This window comes from Empidonax traillii, unplaced genomic scaffold, assembly GCF_003031625.1.
Source record: "Empidonax traillii isolate 1590-97213 ecotype Southwest subspecies unplaced genomic scaffold, ASM303162v1 scaffold106:size2091409, whole genome shotgun sequence".
In the NCBI taxonomy this organism is placed as follows: Eukaryota; Metazoa; Chordata; class Aves; order Passeriformes; family Tyrannidae; genus Empidonax; species Empidonax traillii.
Window position 1 is genome coordinate 832,516 of NW_020955299.1, and position 7,585 is coordinate 840,100.

The 7,585-nt window shown below is 45.4% G+C and overlaps 1 long non-coding RNA gene across 2 annotated transcripts; it reads left to right on the forward strand.

The window, feature by feature from the left end:
* Positions 1–2,351: 2,351 nt before the first annotated feature.
* LOC114056919 lies at positions 2,352–6,174 on the forward strand. Of its 2 annotated transcripts, none has more exons than XR_003571100.1 (3): positions 2,352–2,533; positions 4,217–4,342; positions 5,330–6,174. It is a non-coding gene; the product is annotated as an uncharacterized LOC114056919 (long non-coding RNA). The 2 variants fall into 2 exon arrangements; XR_003571101.1 differs by lacking the exon at positions 5,330–6,174 and adding an exon at positions 4,510–4,589.
* Positions 6,175–7,585: the final 1,411 nt, after the last annotated feature.

Genomic DNA, 7,585 nt, shown 5'->3' on the forward strand with positions numbered 1-7,585 from the left:
TTTGTTTTGCTCTTGAGTTATTCCTTCAGTTCTGTGTAGGTACAGATGAGTTTAGTTGTTGAAAATGTTAATATATATATTTGTGGTGTATGTATAAGAACATGTTTTAAACAGCTGCTGTAGGGTACCTTTTTTAAAATAAACTACTTGCATAGTATATTTTTTAAAGCACAGAATTGGTGCCAAGACTGGGTGGGGTGTGATGTGCCCCTTTTTTATTCTAATATTATATGATTTGTGTTTTTTTCAACGTAGGGGTTTGTACTAGTTTCTGTTGCAGGGTGGGACACAGGAAAATTCAGTGTGTGTGTGTGTGGAGCCCTACTTGGTTGCCTTCAACTCGAACCAGTGTCTTCCAGAACTCCAGGGAAGTAGCTGCGTTCTCCCTACTCCCAATGCTCTTTGTGCTCCCACGTTTCCCTCTCTTCTCACTTCACCAGGATGTTACTTTGTACAGTTTTAAATTCTGCCTATTTTATGACTGTAGATAATACTCAGTAACCTAATAAACTTTATTAAATATTACCTGGTGGTAGTTTTTATTCAGATTTCTTTATGCTTGGTTTCTACATGAACAGTGAGCTTATTGCCAGGCAGGCAAAGCAAGGGCTCTTGTGGCCTTGTCTCTGCTTGGAAGGAAAACAATTTAAAGGCATCTAAAAGGTGTGTACAGATGGAGGGTAAGGTGCATTGGTACGGGGTGGTAAGGTGTGGGAACCTGAGATTTATGTGAAGTTGCCACCATTGCCTAAAAGATGGAGTTTATTAAAGTCTGTGATGGGACAGCAGCCTTGGGTTCCTGATTTAACTTGGTTTACAGCTGATTTATTACACCATACTCCTATTAAATATAAAATAGATTCAATAGAGTTTCCCTCCCACATTACAGCAAATCACTTCTCTTCTTTCAAAATAAGTTCATAAGCAAATCACTGACTTCCTACTTATACTGATACCTGACTGTCATTTTTCTTAGGGGGGTGGTGGCTAGAAGAAAACAAAATGTGAGGGCTGGAGGGATCCCTGGCCAGAAGAGCAGCACAGTTAATTCCAGAAGGTGCTGTGGAAGGTTAAACTGAGTGTTGGGAGTCATTCCTGTGTGCTTGAAAAATGGCTGATGGATTTCAGTGTGTTCTGGGAAACTTCCCCTGGTCATGAACTTGATTTAGCTCATGTTACTTGGTATTGCTTTTCAGTCACTCCCTACCCACTGCTATAAGTTGCTCTGTTTTCATGTGTTTTGGGATCTGTTTGCATAAGAGACTCCATTCCTGGGCCGTGAGGAGATATGGGTTATTTTGTTTGTGGAATACAACCTGTTTGCTTGCTGGTTGTGCCTTCAGCCTCCTCCACCTGTGCAATGCAGAGATGCCTTCCAGTTGTGTCAGCAGTAAGGTTGATGCAGGTTGTGGAGGACTTTAGTGAAACACTTCTTTTCTGCCTGTGTCTGACCAAGACCAGCTTCCCTTTTGCCTTGCAGTGGAAGGCTGCCTGTGTGTCACTGGCAGTGTGGCTGGAGGGGTTCTGGGACAGCCACAGGCTGGGAGGGTGCAGAAGGTGGGGCGGGTGCAGAAAACTGAGAAATTAGTTCATGCTCAGCTCCAGACACCCAAACAGGCTTGTGTTCCAGCTGCATGGAATATTTGAAACAAATGACCTGCTCAGGGCTGGGAGTCTGCAGTGTTTATGTACAGTGCCATGGCAACAGGGGAGGAAGTCATGAGAAGGGGATTGGACCTGATGGAATCAACAAATGATATCACAGATTAGCAAGTCCTAATAAATCAGTGGCTCTCTACTCCCCTGCTATTTAGTGCCTGTGTCCAAGCGCTGGCACTGTGGCAGGAAGATCTCTGCCTTTTTGAGGAGCAGTAAAAACTGCAAGCCCCGCTTGTATCAGGACTGCCTTGAAAAGCAGCCCTGTTCCACTGGCCGGCATCTCGTCCTCCTGCTGCTGCTGACTCATCACGTTTACGCACATGGAACCATTCCTACATTTTATAGGAGGCTTCTGGCCTTGACAGTTTGCCTGCTGCTGCCTTGCCTGGGCTGGAGCAGTGCTGTGACAACCCTGGTGCTCTGGACAAGCTTTTGGTTCTTCCTGGAGGTCGAGTCTAGAGAAGTGTGCTAGAGGGGAAGTGTTCAGTGGAGGAGTTGATAAGCAAGCATGTCGTGCTCCTTTGATAAAGGGAAGCCTGTACTGGGTGCAGGTGACACCCCTGCACACCTCTGTGCCAGCCAGTATTCCTACTGTGGATCTTTAGCAAAGCTGTGCTAATGTCAAGACAGAAAACTTGGAGGGAGGGAGAGGACAGTTGCCAATTCTCCCCTTTATCTGCAGAATGGAGAAATTATTTCTGAGCTCAACCAAGTTCCCTGCTGGAGCCCAGCTGCAAATCTGTACCTGTCACGTCCTTTGCCAGAACCAAGGCAGTTTTCCCTTTCCCTGTGCCTGAGATGTGCCAGCTCAAAAGGATGTGCGTCATGCTTTTAAGAACTTATTTTGGCAGTCACACCTTCTCTCCTGCATCAGGTAAGACAATTATGAGAAACATTTCCTAGCCCGCTGCCCCTCTTCTCTCCACATGCTTCCTAGGCAGAGCTAATGCTGTTGATCTCGTGCCAAAGACCGAGTTGTATCTGACTGGAGGAGGAAATACATAGTGATTTATTTATAAAAGTTTATTAAAATTAAAAACTTAACCCAAAGCACAGCCTTTCTTGGCTTACAAAGCGGTGCTGGGGGGGAACAAAACTCATTCAGCGCTCGCACAGAACACACTGGAGCACTGATCCTGCCTTTTGCACATGTTTTGGTTCGAAACTATTGCAGGCTTGTCTGCCCTTCAGACAGAAAACTATTTGAAGCAGCTGCCAGATGTTTTGTCTGTCCTGTGTGTTACAGTTTGCTTGCTGCTGAGCAATGCTCTTCCCATCGGGTGCTCGAGCTGCCCTCGGGAATTCTGCTCCAGTGGCACCTCCGTGCTGGTTCCCCCCCCCCTTCGCCCTGGTCACGTTCACACAGGGCAGATACGAATCTGAGTGTTTTACTGCCAGGCTCGGTGTCTGCTGTGCAATCTGCTGGCCTCGTCTGGGACCTTCTCTGGGACTAGCACAGACCAGCCACATTCCTCTGCTCACACGTTGCCACAGTGTATGAAAGTTAAGGTGATTTACAGTCTCTTTTAAAAGCACTCGGGGCCTGAATTTAGGCCCTGCTGAACAGCCTTACCCTGAACACCCACAGTTCAGGGCCTGGGCAGCCTTGTCGACTGGCTGGAACTCAGAGCTGAGCTATAAATCTTTTTCCCCCCCTATAAATTCTCAAATACACTGAAGTGGGGCAAAGACCTTTGTGTTTTTTCCAGAACTGTGATAAATTTGACTCGGTCAGAAGATGTACCTGCTCAGCAGAGATACCTTGAGAATTCCAGTGTGTTTGCCTGGCCCTTTCACGTTGTTTGTGTAATATACACGTTATTTGTGCAAAACACACATTATTTGTATAAAACACACGTTATTTGTGTAAAATACACATTATTTGTGTGAAGTTTCTCAGCTGGGAGCAGTCCCCCAGGCCATCATGTTTCGAAGCACAGGCCCTTGGCTTTCTGTGCTTCTGCACCCACTCGTAGTCCTGCAAAACCACATCTATACATCTTAGGGCAGAGTCCTGGTTCAAAGGGGTTTAACCTGCCATTTTTCGTTTTGCCCAGGCTTCCATCTTTTAGTAATCAGAGGGCTCGTGCCCACACTTTCTGGGCACACATTGCACTTGCCCCTAACACCGTGTATGGCTGTTCTGCAGTCAGCAGCTTCTGGCCCAGGGTGTGCAATGGTGACACAGGCCAAGCAATTGGTGCTATTTCTGGGTACCCTTCTCCATAGCACCTTGTTTGTCCTTGGGAGCCCCATAAATGCCTGTTCTTACCACAGTCTGTCATTGTTCCCTCTCACAAGCTCTTGTTAAGCCATTAACTATTATTTAGGAGCGCCTAACAAAGTTTTACTGTCGAAAACCTGCATAAGCAAACAGGCTCTCCAGCTGATTATTATAAAGGTTACATGGGCAGGCAAGAAACACCTGCCTGAGCTGCAGTCCCCTAGGACACAGGTGTTGATATTTTCTTTTTTTTCCTTTTATGAAAAAATACTGAGGGTTTCCCTCAGTGGAAATGGGTCTGAACTCTTTGTTCTCTTGCTTTTCCCAAAACAGGACCTTTGGGAGTGCAGAACTTTCTCATAGGCTGCAGGTAAAAATGCCATCTACTGAACCAGTAACTTAATTTCCTGCAACAGGCTGGATGTTTTCTTTGGAAGAGGACCACCTAATATTGATAAGGTCTGTTCCCACTTAATCTGAGGTCCAACTGAGAGGCTTGAGAAGTAACAGCTGTTAGTCCTAAATATGATCTGTATTTTTCAAACTGTCTAGACACCTGGGTGGGTTGCACACACATATTACCAGCAAAGCTAGTTAATCATGTCAAACGTTTTCTTTCTCTAAAGGTTTGTTTTGTTTAATGAGCTATATAGAAACCCAGGGGAAGACGGTGAATCAAGCAGACAAGTGAGGAAATTTGATCACTAAGGCTGACACTTGGACATTTTTCATTCTGACCTGGGATAGACAGTGCATTTCAGGAGTTCAGGAGTTATTGGCTGTGGTGTTTGATAACACCACTGACACAGTAAACCCTTAAAGCAGTGAGCTGGGTGGATGTTTCACATGTGCTCTCTGTGAAATGCCATTAAATGAAAACTGACTGAAACTCTGCTGCACAATAGGAAGTTACAGCAGTGAAAATCACATTTACAGAATGCCAGAAATTTAAGTTTACAACAGATTTTGTAAAGGAAAGCCTAGAAGAAGGAGCACTCAGAGTCCTTATGCTGCATCCTACTTGGATAAATACAAATGTTTTCAATTAATGTTCTTAGAGATGCCAGCTACCTATTCCAAAGTAAAGTGCTGCGCGATAAGATCCTTTTTATTGGGAAGGAAAGAAGGTGATTCTTCATATGCAGTCTGACAGTTTTATTTGCATTTTGAAAAATAGTCAGAAAAACGCAAATAAACCTGAAGTTTAAAGGGGTGAGAGACATTTCTGGACAGGAACCCACCCTGAGAAGCTGCATCCTGGAGTTCAGACACCCTCGAGGTGGACGTGCAGATCCACAGGCACGTGGATCCTGGAGGGTGCCTGACATTTACAGTAGAGATTTGTGGCACACAAGAGCTGTGTTTCCTTGTGTTTGTGTTTGCTGACTACGTTTTGAGCTTCATGATCATGGCCTTCAATAGAATAAAGCTGTTCTCCTCTTTCAGGTTGCCTGGCACTGGCACTGCTCACAAGAACTTTTCAGTAAGCACAAGGCGTGTGTCTTTCTCTACAAACAGCAAATGCAAATAGAACAATACTATGGTCGAACAGGTGGAATGTTTGCAGCATAAACAAGCGTAAGAACCCCAAGACAAGCTATGATGCATTTCCCAGGAAGTTTAACCTGGAGTTTAGAAGATTTGAGCACCAGCCTGAAATGCTGTCTCCCCAGATGGGTGTTAAAATAGTACTTTCAGGAAGGTAGGAACACTGAAAGAGCAGATCCAGCTTTGGAAGAAGCCAGGGTGCAAAAAGATTGTTGGTCAGGAAAAGCCTTTGACATGTGAATCTTTTACCAGATGCATTTGGCAAAGGTTCAGAATCGTGATTGGGAAGACAAAGAGGGGGAAGAGGTTGAGCCTGGGGGCCGGTTGAGTGTTCTGATCGTGGGCTGAGCTGTTTGGCTGGTTGATAAAGCTCTGTAGGTACAAGTTGGCAACTGAGGCTGAACCTGCAGTCTTGCTGCCTCTCTGAAACGACAGGGCTGGGTCCCTGAGCAACACTGAGGGTGATTTGCTTTGGTTGTTTTCCCAGTGGTCAGCGGCTCCAAATGGTGCTGGAAACAGTGTGAGAGAAGCAGCTCGCTGCAGACTGCGCTCAGTTCCGAAATTCTCCCAGATGCCTTTCTTGCCAAATTCTCTTGGAAAGAGATTGTGTAATCAAACGGGGTTGCATGTAAAAACACACTTGTGTACGTCCAGGCGTGCAGGGTATTGCCAAAGTGGACAGACTGTCCTGCCTGTGCCTGCCAGAAAAGTTGTGTTTTGTCCAGCGGAAAGGAAAACATCCTTTTCTCTTTGCACTTTGGAATTTGTCTTTTCAGACTCTGATCTCATCAGCAGAGGCTTCATACTATGACAAGTTTGGCCATCTTGGGTCAGGACCACAGTCCAGCAAACTGAGGCTTGCACCAGTAGCCAAAACTCAGCTGTTCTCCCCAGAAAGTGGCCTTCTTGGTAACACGGCAGATGCTTCCAAGATTGCAGGGAACATCCAAGAAATAAAAGAAGCTGATTTGAGCACTTATTTGTAATATACAATGTTTTGTGCTAGTTGTTCTTTGAAGACAGCATCTGCCTCTAAACAAAGGACACAAGGAGGAGTGTTTCCTACCTAACATGTTTAATAGCTGAATGTTGTTGGAACACAGGCAGTTTGCACCATGCTGTGTATGAACTCTGTATCACAGAAATCAGGCACGTGCTCTAGGTGTGCTACCAACAGGCATCTTTCTTTCCAGGCTGTCCCACGTAGCTGGAAAGGCTGATTTTTAAAGAACCCAGCAGCTGAATAGAGTGACATTTTTCCTATGTGTTGCTTTAAACCCTGGTCCTAATTCAACATTCATCTTTTATTTCCCTCTTTCCTGCTGTACTCGCTCAAGGGGTGGGAGCAGATGGAGCTCAGAAGTGTGTTTTGCTCTTTTTCTGTTTAACTCCATGTCTGGGAACCCCCTAAACTCTGTCAACTGGCAGTGTGAGGGGCTGCACACAGCCACTCCTGAGTGTGGTGGCACTGCCTTGGTGGCAGTGGAAGGGCAGCCCAAAGGGCTCCTGCTCTCTACCTTCCTGCTTTTTAGTTTTTGCTGCAGATGGAAGCACAAAGATTGCCAGATGTCAATGTCAACACGGCGTTTTGCTCCATCTCTGGCATTCAGAGTCTCTCTGTGTGAAAATACAGCAGCTCCCAGTCCCAAGGACATCCTTGGAAGGATAAGAGCTGCCCCTCTCCGGTCCCACTTTTCACTCGTGTGACCAGTTTGTTTGGAAACTTCTTTGCTGTGGGTGGTGGATGGGGATATGTTTAAAGCAACCAGACAAAGGTGGGAGGAGAGGAAGCAAAAGGAAACACTCTCCTGAAGCCAAATTGTTTTGGGGCGCTGCTGGGAGGGGGAAGTTGTTTAGTTTTGTTTTCTGAAAAAACGTCCTTACAGCCAAGACAAACAAAGATGCTGCTCTAGATCTTGTTACCTTTGGTCTCCTTGGGCCCCATGTCAATTCCCAGATTATTTTTATGAACTGTTTAATCCAGGGCTTTTATTTCACCTGTAAATAAATGGTATTTTAGATTCCAGGGCAGCTTCAGATGCTAATACCAGCTGTCTAGACAAAGAGTGGCCCACGAACATGATCGTAAATAAAAATAGTCTTGGGGCTTTGGTTTGGGTGTTTGTTTTGTTTTTTTGGTTTTTTTTCTTCCTT